The sequence below is a fragment of the Somniosus microcephalus genome, unplaced genomic scaffold, assembly GCF_052327205.1.
Source record: "Somniosus microcephalus isolate GS21.2 unplaced genomic scaffold, FLI_Smic_1.0 unresolved_chr4, whole genome shotgun sequence".
NCBI lineage: Eukaryota > Metazoa > Chordata > Chondrichthyes > Squaliformes > Somniosidae > Somniosus > Somniosus microcephalus.
In genome coordinates, this window is record NW_028225182.1 from 27349862 (window position 1) to 27365255 (window position 15394).

At 47.7% G+C, this 15394-nt stretch overlaps 1 long non-coding RNA gene across 1 annotated transcript in view; it reads left to right on the plus strand.

The window, feature by feature from the left end:
• Positions 1-13964, plus strand: part of LOC147090053 (uncharacterized) — a 45339-nt gene extending 31375 nt beyond the window's left edge. Inside the window, exons 4-5 of the long non-coding RNA XR_015075315.1 lie at positions 5412-5607; positions 12036-13964. This is a non-coding gene — a long non-coding RNA (uncharacterized LOC147090053). The remainder of the gene's footprint in view (positions 1-5411; positions 5608-12035) is intronic.
• Positions 13965-15394: the final 1430 nt, after the last annotated feature.

Below are 15394 nucleotides of genomic sequence, written 5' to 3' on the forward strand. Positions count from 1 at the left end.
CTCGGTCAATTGAAAATGACAAACTGTGATTGATAGATTTGTGTTAGGCAATGGTATTTAGGGATATGGAACCAAGGCGGGGAGATGGAGTTAAGATACAGCTCAGCCATGATCGAATTGAATGGAGGAACAAGCTGGAGTGAATGAGTGGCCTACTCCTGTTCCTATGTTCCTGTGCCTCTTTATAAAGCCAATGCTCCCATATACGTTTCTAAAAGCCTTATCGTCCTGTCCTGCCACCGTAAAAGATTTCTGTATCTATACCCCCAAGTTTTACTGTTCCTGCAACCCCTTTAAATTGTACCAGTTGGTTTAAATTGCATCGCCTCATTCTTCCTTCCAAAATGCAGCATTTCGCACTTCTCTGCATTAAATTTCACCTGCCATGTGTCTGCCCATTTCACCAGTGTCTCTATTTCCTCCTGAAGTCTTCTGCTATCCTCCTCACGGTTTACGACTTTTCCGAGATTCGTGTCATCGACAAACTTTTAAACTATGCCCTGTATACCTAAGTCCATGTCACTGAAATAAATCAAAGAGCAGTGGTCCTAATCCCGCCCCCTGGGGACACTGTAAACTTCCCTCCAGTGTGAACAATATCGGTTCACAACTACTGTCTGTTTTCTGTCCCTTCACCAATTTAGTATCCACGCTGCCACTGCTCCTTTAATATCATTGGCTCCAATTTTGTTCACCAGTCTATTATGAGGTACTTTATCAAAGGCCTTCTGAAAGTCCAGAAACAGAACATCAACTGCACTACCTTCATCAACCCTCTCCTATTTCATCCATTGGCTCATTCAAGTCAGCCAGGTTTGATTTGCCTTTAAATAAAATCCATTTTGTCTGTCGCTAATAAACCCATGTTCTTCCAAGTGACGGTTAATTGTGTTTCGGAAATAACACCGATGTTAAGCTGAGTCGCCTGTAGTTATTTGGTTCATCGCGCTCTCCTTTTTTGAACAGGGAAGTAACGTTTGCAGCCCTCCCGTCCTCTGGCACCTTTCCCATATCTAAGGATTGGAAGATTGTGGCAGAGCGGGTGACATTTCTACTTTGAGCCCTGCCAACCAATTTAGTACATCGTCCTAATCGATTTATATCCTGTCCAATTTCTCTAACACCTCCTCCTTTACTGTACGATTGGCAGCATCCTCTCCTTTAGTGAATACGCAGGCAAAGTGTTAATTTAGTACCTCAGCCATGTCCTCTGCTTCCACAAGATTGCCTTTTTGGTCAGTAATTGGCCCCACCTTTCCTTGGACTATTCTTTCACGCTTTGTATGTTTATAAAAGGCATTAGTGTTCCCTATTATGTTACCACTAATCATTTCTCATACATTCTCCTTGCCCCTCTGTTGCTGTTGTGTGTTTATTACACTAGTGGCAGCGTTCGTGAAACAGCAACATGCTGAAATTTACAAAGACTCAAACTGGTACTGAATTAACAATCGCTTTTACATTTCCACAGTGGGGAAAGGAAAGGCCGCTGATTGATAGTTATAATGCACGGGCACACACACAAATGGAGAATTATGATTGTAAAACAGCAGTCAAATCCACCAGTTGTATATTCATGGTGTTTTCTGAGATCCCAGAGGTTGGGTGATTGGGCAGAAGCGTGGCAGATGCAATATAACGTGGATAAATGCGAGGTTATCCACTTTGGTGTCAAAAACAGAAAGGCAGACTGTTATCTGAATGGCAATAGATTGGGAGAAGGGGAAGTGCAACGAGACCTGGGCGTCCTTGTGCACCAGTCGCTGAAGGTAAGCATGCAGGTGCAGCAGGCGGTGAAGAAGGCAAATGGTATGTTGGCCTTCATAGCAAAAGGGTTTGAGTACAGGAGCAAGGATGTCCTGCTGCAGTTGTACAGGGCCTTGGTGAGACCACACCTTGAGTACTGTGTGCAGTTTTGGTCGCCTTATCTGAGGAAGGATGTTCTTGCCATGGAAGGAGTTCAGCGAAGATTCACAAGGCTGATCCCTGGGATGGCAGGAATGACGTATGAGGAGAGATTGGGTCGATTGGGCTTATACTCGCTGGAGTTTAGAAGAATGAGCGGGGATCTCATCGAAACTTATAAAATTCTGACAGGTCTGGACAAATTAGATGCAGGTAGAATGTTCCTGATGGTCGGAGAGTCCAGAACCAGGGGTCATAGTCTAAGGATAAGGGGTAAGCCATTCAGGACAGAGATGAGGAAGAATTTCTTCACCCAGAGAGTGGTGAACCTGTGGAATTCTCTACCACAGAAGGCGGTTGAGGCCAAGTCTTTAAATATATTCAAGAAGGAGTTAGATATATTTCTTAGAGCTAAAGGTATCAAGGGATATGGGGAGAAGGCAGGGACCGGGTACTGAATTTGGATGATCAGCCATGATCTCATTGAATGGCGGAGCAGGCTCGAGGGGCCGAATGGCCTACTCCTGCTCCTATCTTCTATGTTTCTATGTAAACAGAGCAAGCTTGGGGTTTGATGTGGTAGAAGGCGAACGAGATGAGAACGGAAATAATCTAGAGTAAGAAAAGGCCCAAAAATTAAACAGTCTGGAACAGAAGAACATCAATTCGTCTTCTCTTATGGAGAAATCAAATATTTGACACACTGTGTGTTTGAAACAAAGCTTATTTATTCACTGAAATAACAACAGAAAATGCTGGAAATACTCAGCAGGCCAGGCAGGATCCGTGGAGAGAGAAACAGAGTTAACGTTTCAGGTCTGGGACCCTTCATCAGAACTGGAAAAAGCTGGAGATGTAACATATTACTAAGGTAAGAGGCAGGAAAGTTATCCTGGGTGGATCTGAAACACGAAGGGTGGAAGTTCAGTTGGAATCCACGTGGAATAAGTTGGAACCGGAGACAGGTGCTGAGGAAAGAGATGTGGCTGTGAAACCGAGTCTTGGAAAATGTTACAAATGGGGATGGCAAAATCATACAGCATGAAAAATGGGAGGGTTAAAGTTTGAAATTGTTGAACTCAATGTTGAGTCCAGAAGGCTGTAAAGTGCCTAATCGAAAGATGAGGTGCTGTTCCTCGAGCTTTATTTATTCACTATTTAAACAGAATATTAATCTCCAGCGCAGATACAGGAGTTATTAAGATCAGCAGAAACAAACCATGACTACCAGAATGAACATGGTTCAGTCCTCAATCTGATCACAGTAAATCATGTTCCATTCACTAATCTGGTCTTTTACCCAGCATTCCCTGCGGTGGACCACGTGCCGCACCCAAACTACAAGAGCCCAGCGCGCAGGCGCGGAAGGGGCCGGTATATTGAGCATGCGCAGTGCATTACTGGAGATGGAGAGGGGCTGAAGCCGGGAGGGCGATGGTGCAGCCGGTAAAAATCGCGACGGAGGGGAGTAATGGACTGGTAGGTGGGTGGGGAGGCTTCATAAACGACTCGTGCAGGAGGCAAGCCCCCGAATATTAAGCTGAAGATCCCGTGTTTGCAGTTGTGGGGATTTCTTCCCCTTACAGGCCCAGGTTAACGGCAGCCATCTTTGTAAAGGAGTGCGGAAGGTTTCAGTGCGACGTCGCCCTATGCCTGAGACAAAGAGCCTTGTGCCAATGCGGGGAATGAAGGCCCACAGCCTCCCCGGGCCCTGAACAAGGGACTGGAGAAACTCACTGCCCTGCGGATCAGACAATCAGCCGGCGCTGGTCCCGCCCCTCGGGCTCTCCGATTGGCTGGAGGACCTGCCGCCCGCTCGCTCCTCCAGCCCTGCCCACTGGGAGCCGCTAGTCCCGCCCCTCGGGCTCCCCAATTGGTTGGAGGACCCGCCGCCGGCTCGCTCCTCCAGCCCCGCCCCGCTCGCTCCCTATTGGTGGGAATCTGCCGTCAATCAGGCCGCGGGCCCGGGTGACGTGTCCCCGAGGAGGTCACGTGCACCGTCCAAGTGCCGCCGCTCGGTCCGCGGCCTCGCGGACTCTGAGGTTTTTCTATTTCGATTCCCAATCCACCCCGCGCCATTCTCCACCCAATCGGAGCGGAGAAAACTCACTTCACGTCACCGATTGCGACTCTGGACCCGACACCAAGGCCTTTCCCCGGAATGGCCCTGCGCCGACTCCGTCCGGCAGGATCAGAGTGCGCAGGCGCAGCTCCGAGTGGGGGAGGGGGGTTGGTCTCCTCTGGGCATGCGCGGTCATTACCATTGGTGACCGGGAGGGGTCGCTGTGCCGGACTCGGCCCAAACCGCCGCTCCCTGTGTGCATGCGCGGGCTCTCGTCTGTCAATCAACCAACCGCCAGAAGAGTTCGCTGGTGAGACCAGTGAAAAAACAAAGACTTGCATTTATATAGCGCCTTTCACCACCACCGGACGTCCCAAAGTACTTTACAGCCAATGAAGTACTTTTGAAGTGTAGTCACTGTTGTAATGTAGGAAATGCGGCAGTCAGTTAGCGCACAGCAAGCTCCCACAAACAGCACTGTGATAATGACCAGATAATCTATCATTTTTTTATGTTGATTGAGGGATAAACATTGGCTCGGACGCTGGGGATAATTCCCCTGCTCTTTCCCACATTACAACAGTGACTACTTCATTGTAGTACTTCATTGGCTGTAAAGCACTTTAGGATATCTGGTGGCACTATATAAATGCAAGTCTTTCCTGAAATAATGCCATGGGATCTTTTACATCCACCTGAGAGAGCAAACAGGGCCTCAATTTAACATCTCATCTGAAAGACGGCATCTCCGACAGTGCCGCACTCCCTCAGCACTGCACTGGAGTGTCAGCCTGGATTTTTGTGCTCAAGTCTCTGGAGTGGGACTATGAACCCACAACTTTCTGACTCCGAGGCGAGAGTGCTGCCCACTGAGCCACTGGCTGACACTAAAGAGCAAGCAGTTCTGACGAATGGTCATCGACCTGAAACGTTAACTCTGTTTCTCTCTCCACAGATGCTGCCTGACCTGCTGAGTATTTCCAGCATTTTCTGTTTTTATTAAAGAAACGAGGGAGTGATTGCTGACAGGAAGAATGTTGGGTCGTCCTGCGCATGCGCACCTCCCTGGCGGCTGAGGCGAAACACCGACTCGCCCCCACCTGAGCCGCTCACATGTACCAGATGTTGCGGCTCCGCATGCACGCCCGATGTTCCAACCGCGGGGTTTTGTGTGCTGAGCATGTGTTGCGGACCAATCGGGACGGGCGATTGTAGAGCAGGAGGGAGAGCGCGGGGGCCATGAGCACATGCGCGGGACTCAGTCAACAGAGCGCTTTCTGGAGCGTGGAGGCTTGTGGGTATTACAGCCGCCATTACTGCTGATCCTTTCAACCAACCTGTGCAGCAGCTGGGGCCTGAAAATCAGCTTCACTGCCCCTAGGTTCGGAAAGGGGAAAATTAAACAACAGTTTGCCTCTGATCCTTTTCTGATCTCAATTTACAGGGTTATAGAAGTGGAGCAGTCACAGGCGGGAAGCTCAGACCAAACATCACGTCAAGATCTGACAGAGTCGCTGGATTCATCAGGACCTGAATATCATCGGCCTTTGCACATGGAAGGAGAGAGCAGGGATCGCAACGCAGACAAACCGCACACGTGTTCAGTGTGTGGACGCGGATTCAGCCGATCGCCTGACCTGGTGAGACACGTGCACCGTCACACCAGGGAGAAACCGGGTAAAGGTGGGGACGGCGGGAAGGGCTTCAGCTCCCCGTCTGCATTGGAAGTTCAATGGCGCAGTCACCCCAGGGACAGTCTGTTCACCTGCTCCGTGTGTGGAAAGGGATTTGTTTGTTCATCCCACCTGCAAACACACCAGGGAGTTCACACTGAGGAGAGACCATTTCAATGTTCTGACTGTGGGAAGAGCTTTAAAAGCCCCTGGGAACTAAAGCAACACCAACTTGTCCACACTGATGAGAGACCATTTCAATGTTCTGACTGTGGGAAGAGCTTTAAGAGCGCTCGGTATCTGAAGGGACACCAGCTTGTTCACACTGATGAGAGACCATTTCAATGTTCTGACTGTGGGAAGAGCTTTAAAAGCCCCCAGGAGCTGAAGGGACACTGGCTCCTACACACTGGGGAGAGGCCGTTCACCTGCTCCGTGTGTGGTAAGGGATTCACTGATTCATCCCAACTGCTGGTACATCAGCGAGTTCACAGTGACGAGAGACTCTTTAAATGTTCTGACTGTGGGATGAGCTTTAAAAGCTCCGGGGAGTTGAAGCGACACCAACACCTACACACTGGGGAGAGGCCATTCACCTGCTCCGTGTGTGGGAAGGGATTCATTCAGTCATTCCACCTGATGGTACATCAGCGAGTTCACACTGGGGAGAGGCCATTCACCTGCTCCGTGTGTGGGAAGGGATTCATTCAGTCATTCAACCTGATGGTACATCAGCGAGTTCACACTGGGGAGAGGCCATTCACCTGCTCCGTGTGTGGGAAGGGATTCATTCAGTCATTCCACCTGCTGGTACATCAGGGAGTTCACACTGGGGAGAGGCCATTCACCTGCTCCGTGTGTGGGAAGGGATTCACTCAGTCATCCCAACTGCTGGTACACCAGCGAGTTCACAGTGACGAGAGACCCTTTAAATGTTCTGACTGTGGGATGAGCTTTAAAAGCTCCGGGGGTTTGAAGAGACACCGACACCTACACACTGGGGAGGGGCCATTCACCTGCTCCGTGTGTGGGAAGGGATTCGCTCGGCCCTCCAGCCTGCTGGTACACCAGCGAGTTCACACTGACGAGAGACCCTTTCAATGTTCTGACTGTGGGAAGAGCTTTAAAAGCTCTGGGGATCTGAAGGGACACCAGCGAGTTCACACTGATGAGAGACCATTTCAATGTTCTGAGTGTGGGAAGAGTTTTAAAAGCTCCGGGGAGCTCAAGCTACACCAACACCTACACACTGGGGAGAGGCCGTTCAGCTGCTCTGTGTGTGGGAAGGGATTCGCTCATTCACCCAACCTGCTGGCACATCGGCGAGTTCACACTGGGGAGAGACCGTTCACCTGCTCCGTGTGTGGGAAGGGATTCACTCGGTCATCCAACCTGCTGACACATCAGCGAGTTCACACTGACGAGAGGCCCTTTAAATGTTCCGACTGTGGGAAGAGCTTTAAAAGCTCCGGGGAGCTGAAGAGACACCAGCGACTTCACACTGATCATAGAATCTAACAGCACAGAAGGTGGTGATTTGGCCCATTGTGTCTTTGAAAGAGCTCTCCAATTTAGTCCCACACCCCAGCTTTATCCCCAGAACTCTGCAAACTAGTCCTCTTCAAGGACTCGTCCAATTACTGTTTGAAAGTTCCTGTGGAACCTGATTCCAGCATCCTTTCAGATGGTGCGTTCCAGATCTTAATAACCCTCTGTATGAAAACAATTCTCCTCATTTCCCCTCTAGTTCTTTTAGCAACTATTTTAAATCTATGACCTTTGGTTACCGACCCACTTGCCAGAGTGAACAGTTTCTCCCTACTTGCTCGATCAAATCCCCTCATCATTTTGAACACCTCTATTCGGTCTCCTCTTAACCTTCTCTGCTCTAAGGGGAACAATCCCAGCTTCTCCAGTCTCTCCACATAACTGAAGTCCCTCATCCCTGGTACCATCCTGGTCAACCTCCTCTGCACCCTCTCCAAGGCCTTGACATCCTTCCTAAAGTGTGGTGCCCAGAACTGTACACAACACTCCAGCTGAGGCCAAAACCCTGCAGCTGTACAAAACCCTGGTTAGACCACACCTGGAGCACTGAGCAGTTCTAGGCATCACACCTTAGGAAGGATATATTGGCCTTGGAGGGAGTGCAGCGTAGGTTTACCAGAATGATACCCGGACTTCAAGGGTTAAGTTACGAGGAGGGATTACACAAAATAGGGTTGTATTCCCTGGAATTTAGAAAGTTAAGGGGTCATCTGATCGAAGTTTTCAGGATATTAAGGGGGAACAGATAGGGTAGATAGAGAGAAACTATTTCCGCTGGTTGGGGATTCTAGGACTGGGGGCATAGTCTAAAAATTAGAGCCAGACCTTTCAGGAGTGAAATTAGGAAACACTTCTACACACAAAGGGTGGTAGAAGTTTGGAACTCTCTTCCGCAAACAGCAATTGATGCTCGGTCAATTGTTAATTTTAAATCTGAGATTGATAGGTTTTTGTTAACCAAAAGTATTAAGGGATATGGGCCAAAGGCGGGTGTATGGAGTTAGGTCGCAGATCAGCCATGATCTCATTGAATGGTGGAACAGGCTCGAGGGGCTGAATGGCCTCCTCCTGTCCTATGTTCCTAACTAGTGATTTGTAAAGGTTTAGTGTAACTTCCTTGTTTTTGTATTCAATGGCACTATTTACAAAGCCAAGTATCCCATACGCTTTCTGAACCGCCTCACCAACTTGCCGTGGCACTTTCAAAGACTTGTGAATATGGACCCCCAGGTCCCTCTGCTCTTGCACCCCCTCAAAATAGTCCCATTTAGATTATACGGCCTCTCCCTGTTGTTTCTCCCAAAGTGCATCACTTCACACTTATCCTCATTTAATTTCATCTGCCTTGTGTCTGCTCATTTCACAGTCTGTCTCTGTCCTTCTGAAGTCTGCTACTACTACACTCACAAAACTTGGCAACATAGTAAATAGTATCATCCGTAAACTTTGGAATTGTTTACCTATACCCAAGTCCAGGTCAGTTATATATAACAAGAAAAGCAATGGTCCTAATCCCGACCCCTGGGGGAGCCCACTGCATACTTCCCTCCAGTCAGAAAAACATCCCTCAGCACTGCTCACTGCCTGTTCTCCCTTAGCCAATTATATACCCAAATTACCATCAGCCCTTTAATTCCCTCTGCTTCTATTTTCAGAGTAAGTCTCTTATGTGGTATTTTATCAAATGCCTTTTGAAAGTCCATATATACAACATCTGCTGCACTACCTTCATCAACCCTCTGTTACTTCATCAGAGAACTCAATCAGGTTAATCAGACACGATTTACCTTTAACAAATTCATCCTGGCTGCCCCTTATTAACACATGCTTCTCCAAGTGAGAATTAATTTTGTCCTTGACAATGGTCTCTAGTCGTTCACCCACCACTGTAGGGGCCGCAAAATCTCCTCAGCCCCCGAAGATCGGGAAATATTAATCCACATCGTAGACGAAGACTCCCAGGGTATAAAGACTCTCAGGAAGTCCTCTGCCCCCGTTTTTGTCTCTTACTCTTTGGACTGCAGGTGAGCAAGGTTTTGACCCACTAGCAAGACAATCTAGTGAGAAGTAAAGGGGTGATAATTTAAGGGAAATGTTGCTAAGATTGTACGGTTAACATTGTAGCCATTTATCCCTCATTTTTGCCGTCTGCCTTCCCCTGTTAAGCAATTTTACTGTGATTACTTTGATCGTGTGGTGTAGTTTCTTTAGTTTCAATAAAATTTGACTTTCTTGCATCCAGACCATTTGCCCCTTTTTAATATATCATTAATTATAAGTTCCTCCAGTCAGAACTGGAGGGGGGGTGGTTTTAGCGATTCGAAACCACTGATTGGAATTGGCCACAGTGCAGTGGCAAAGGCTGCCTGACCAGGTCAATTACCGTAAACCAGGTAAAGGATGCCCACCTACACCACTGACATTAGACTGATTGGCCTGTAGTTACCAGGTTTATCCCTCTCCCCTTTTTTAAACAGGGTATAACATTTGCAATCCTCCAGTCCTCTGGCACCACTCCCATATATCTGAGGGAGATTGAAAGATTGTGGTCGGAGCTTCTGCTATCTCCACCCTAGCTTCCCTCTGCAACCTAGGATGCATCCACCTGGACTGGGTGACTTGTTAACTTTGAGTGATGACAACCTATTTAGCACCTCCTTTCTATCCATTTTTATCCAATTTCTCTACTCCCCCCTCCTCTACTGCGACATTAACTTCATCCTCTTCTTTTGTGAAGACAGATGCTAAGTACTCATTCAGTACCTCAGCCACGCCCTCTGCCTCCGTATGATGAGCTCCTATTTGGCCCCTAATCGGCCCCACGATTCCTTTAACTATCCTTTTACTTTTCATATGTTTGTAAAAGATTTTTGGGTTCCCTTTTACATTACCCACTAATCTTTTCTTGTCTTCTCTCCCTTGTGCCAGCTGGGGCTCAGTGGGTAGCACTCTCTAGGTGGGAGGGGCTAGGAGTGAGCCAGGTGTGACTGGTTGCCTAATTGCAGCTGGGAGTTGGAGGAAGTTTTGTAAAAAGTTGGTGGTGGGTTTTGGGGTATTGTTTTCAGGTTTTAGGGCCTTTTTGACCCACAAAAAACAGCCAGATGGCTGCTGAGGGGTCCGGAGTGCCGGGCCCCTCAGAGGACAATATTCCCAAGAGGAATTTTATTAGGGAAGAAACTGTGGTGGGAAGGGGAAAATCAAGGCCCAAAGATTTGGGCCGGGACCTCAGGAGGTTTGGTAAAGAAAATATGGTGGTGGTGCAATGTGAAGATAAGATTCGAGCCTGGGATATAATCCAGGCAGTTCATGAGGACTGTGGTGAGGGAAGCTGTTTTGCCTGCCGACCAAAACCAAATGTGGGATTTGAGGTGACGGTCAGTGGCCGTGAGGAGGTGGAAAAACTGCTGCTCAGTCTGAAAGTTGGGGAGAAATTTTTGGAGGTGACTGCTATATTCAGAGGAGGTGGTGGTTTCATTTTTGAACTTGCCTGTGTACATCGAGGATGAAGTGCTGAGCAAAAAGTTGGAGTGTGGGACATTAAAATCTGTTCTGAAATAAAGAGGAGGTACTATCTGGGAACACGGGTAGCAGACGGAACCCGGTATGTAAAGGTGCGGTTCCCAGAGGGGGTGAGGTCTTTGCCTTACAGTATGAAGTTTGAGACACTGGAAGGAGTACAGTACTTTCGTGTGCTGCACGATAACCAAGTAAAGGTGTGTTACTATTGTCTGGGACATGACCATCTCGTATGAAACTGTCCTGATTTGTATTACAATTGCGGTTAGTCGGGTCATATCGCGCGGAGCTGCAAGGCGGAGAGCTGTGGGGTGTGTCGTAAAGGCCCCACCTGCTGTGAGTGTGTGGCAGAAGGGAGCGAAATGAGTGATGAGATGGGAGAAGGAGCAGGAGAGGAGTGTGGAACGGCCGGAGGTGCGGTGCAGTCGGTGGACACAGCCGGTAAAATGAAGGAAAAAGGAGCACAGGAAGAGGCAGAGGTTGGCGGAGTGGAGATCGAGATGGAGATAGCGGAAAACACGGCGAGTGCTATGGAGGGGAACAAAGACAGCAGCGGGCAGCAAGGGTCGAGTGCAGACTCGAGCCTTAGTGCAGTTCGGCTCCCCCCGGGGAGTCTGGTGTCTGCGGGGGGAGAGGAGGCAGGAGCGGGGTGTGTGGTGGATGTGGGTAGGGTTGCAAAGGCGTGGAAAGTTTCCGGTAAATTTCCGGAAATTTTCCACGGGAAGTTTAGCTTGGGCATTTTGGGAATTTTGCCCAAAAAAGCACATGCTAGCATAATATTGTTTTTTTTGTATTTTTTTTTCCACAGGTCCTCTCTTAAAATTACTAACAGAGATGGAATCTTAATTATTAAGGAATTTCTTAATCAATATATGTTTATCTTCTTACTTGGCTTGTTTTAATAATTACAAGTTTTGTGTGTGACTGTGAACAAATGTGTCCTGATTGAGTGGATGAGCGATTAGCTCCCTCTATTTGTAATATTTGCATATCGAATTGTGATTGGCCTGCAGGCATCTGTAAGACTGCTATAGTTTTTTTAAGATCCAGGTTAGGGGTCCTGAGGGAAGTCATTTTGTTTTCTGCTGATGTTGTGATGATGCAGTAAGTAAATCAGACTTTATACCAAATAAACCAGTTACTTGTTGAACTCTGTTGTCCTTCAATTTAAAATATACAAAATAATACACTATTGGTGATGTAGTGTCGTGTGTGTACAGGTCATGCTTCCATCACATGGAGCATCAGCAAAAATGTACTCACCCTGTTGCAATCGTGCTGATCGACCGCAGTTCGACACAGAGATGAATGCCCTTTATTTCTCTGCATAGAACAATGCCACGTTTACCGTCGGATGTGCGGAAGCATTTTACCCCAGGCATTAAAGATGGAACGACTGGGTACATGTGCAAACACTGTAGAAAGCCATATGTAAAGAATGCCACAAAGATGCAGCAGCATTTATCCAAATGCAACAACTTCACTCAAAGCTCACAGCAGTCAGCCCAGAGTTCCTCTGCTTCTATTCAAGAAGATGATGGTTCTCATTCAGCATCAGGCTCCTTATCATCAGCAACTCCTGGCCCACTTGGAAGGTTCTTTGATACAATGGATAACCATAGCCAGAAGAATGCAGATGAGTGCCTTGCTCGAGCTGTATATGCAACAGGCTCACCCCTCATGCTCACAGCCAATGTGTACTGGAAGAGATTTTTCAATGTTATTCGCCCTGCATACTGTCCTCCCACCAGACATGCTTTGTCTACTTATTTGCTGGAGGCTGAGTATAAGAGTCCAAGGAAAGCTCAAAGAAACGATAGCGATGGCAGACTGTGGTGCAGTTATCTCAGATGGGTGGTCAAATGTACGAGGGGAGGGCATCATAAACTACATCATCTCCACTCCTCTCCCAGTGTTCTTCAAGAGCACAGACACGAAGGACAACAGACACATACATTGCTGATGAGCTGAAAGCGGTCATCAATGATCTTGGATCACAGAAGGTCTTTGCAGTAGTTACTGACAATGCTGCGAATATGAAGGCTGCTTGGGCTCAAGTGGAGGAGGCCTACCCTCATATTACGTCTATTGGGTGCGCAGCTCATGGGCTTAACCTGCTCCTCAAGGACATCATGGGTTTGAGAACCATGGAAGCACTGTACAAGAGAGCCAAGCAAGTTGTTAAGTATGTCAGGGGAAAACAGGTAGTTGCAGCAACCTACAACTCCAAGCAAATGACAAAGAACAAGAACACCACACTGAAGCTGCCCAACAACACTAGATGGGGTGGTGTTGTCATAATGTACAACAGCCTTCTGGAGGGTAAGGAGTCACTGCAAGAAATGGCAATATCCCAGTCTGGGGATATGGAAACCACCATCAAGAAAATACTGCTGGATGATGTGTTTTGGGAGAGAGTGGTTAGCAGCCTTAAACTACTCTCACCAGTAGCATCTGCAATTGCTCAGATTGAAGGAGATGACGCTGTCTTGTCAGATGTTCTCAGGCTTTTTACTGATTTAAAAGAACAAATCAGCATTGCCCTACCCACATCCCTGCTGCTCAAAGCAGAGGAGAAGGCAATTGTTCAATTCATACAGACGCGTCAAGATTTTTGTGTCAAGCCGATTCATGCTGCAGCATACATGCTGGACCCAAAGCATGTTGGGAGACCAATACTTTCTGGAGAACAGATCAACAGCGCTTACAGTGTGATTTCTACCCTCTCAATCTGGATGTGGGCAAAGTTCTGGGAAGTCTGGCAAAGTTCTCTACCAAGCAAGGTCTTTGGAATGGGGATGGGATATGGGAATCATGCAAGCATATCAGTGCACATACCTGGTGGAAGGGACTTTGTGCATCTGAGGCCCTGTCACCTATTGCATCGGTGATACTCCAAATCCCACCTTCATCAGCGGCCTCTGAACGAAACTGGTCACTTTTTGGGAAGACGCATACAAAGGTGCGCAACAGGCTGACTAACAAGAGAATGGAGAAACTGGTGGCTATCCGGGCGAACCTACAACTTATTGAGCCAGATACAGAAGTGTCCACCACACAGCTAGACACTGACACAGAGGAGGAAATGGACACGTCAGAGTCAGAGAATCAGGAGGAGCAATGAGGAGTAGAAGATTCAGAAGACTCATGAGTAGAAGACTCAAAGGGACAAAATAAGGACAAATTACAGGCTAAATAAGCTGACGCTCTTATTTTATTTTAGAGGGGTCTTTTTTGTGGGGGTTCAATAAAGTTCAAAATTATAACCGAAATAAAGTTTTGAAAGCCTGTTTTTATTTGTACAGAACAGTATGTCTATTTTGACGACAAAGATAATATAAGGGTTTTTGTCTCTGACCATCAGTGTGCAAAAAAACTCTAAATTCCTGAAAATTCCCATGGAAAGTTTCCTCTTTTAAAAATTCCCAGAATTTTGCAACCCTAGATGTGGGTGCTCCGGGGAGAGGTGGGGAGTCGGATATTTTGGTGAGCGGGAGGGGGCAGGGCGGGGAGAGGGTGCAAGAGGCAGGAGCCTTAAAGGGACAGCAGAATGGGATCGGTGAGGTAGAGACGTCAGAAGGGAACAATTTAGGTGCGCCATTGTCCCATGGAGTGAGGGAACAAGGTGCAAGGGTCAGAGGTAGAGACGTGGTCGAAGGGGGCGGCACAGTGGGAGAAACTGCGATAGCAGGAAGACTATGGGAGATGAAGTATCTGACGGGGAGCAGGCACAGGGGGTTGCAGAATAGCTTGAGTGTGAGGAAGTAGAGGGGGACAGAGACATGGAAGTCAGGGGTGGGGTGGCATCATGTGGAAAGGGAAAGGTTAGTGAGGGGCAGAAGGAGGGAGAAAGGGCAACTCCTGGGTCCAAACTTAAGGCAAGGAAGAGGCTGAAACAGCAGGGAGGGGTCAAACAGGAGGGGAAAAAGAGCCGGAGGCTTCAGGAAAAAGCAACAGCTGCCCGAAAATTTGAGAAGGAGCATGAGAGGAGGGAAGAGCCAGAGATTAAATGATGGGGAGATTATCAGGCATACTTCCTTCTTTGGAGCCATGATTACATTGGTCTCGATCAATGTGAACGGACTGAGGGGTGAGAAGAAATTGCAGCAGTTGTTGCAGGGTTTTAAAGGCACGGACTTGTGTCTGCAAGAAACCTTTTGGGATGAGGATATTCTAGAAAGAGCTCAGAAGGTTTGGAAGGGAGAGGTGTTTGCAAGTTGTGCAAACAATAACCGTAGAGGGGTGGCTGTTTTGGTGAGTCCGTCCATAGAAGAGAACGTTGCCTTGATGGACAAGGACACTGAGGGGAGATTTTTACGGCTAAGGGTAAAATTGGAGGGATTTAATTGTGATCTTTTTAATATCTGTGCACCGAACGACCATTGCAAGCGTCGCGAGTTTTTTTGGGGGTTATTCACTGAAGTGGCAGAGGTGGAAAATCCTTGTATAGTGGGGGATTTTAATGTATTTTTATCTTGGATGGACATTTCAGCCCAGATGACCTTTAAGGATGATAACTCCAGAGGGATGATTATAAAAATGATGGCAAATTTAAATTTGAGAGACTTATGGAGGGACCGGAACCCCATAAAAAGGGAGTTCTCCAGAGCAGGTTGGGTGGGTGATGTTTTAAAACAGAGCCGAATAGATTTTGTGTTAATGCGGGAAGGGTTAAGTTCGGAGGTGATGG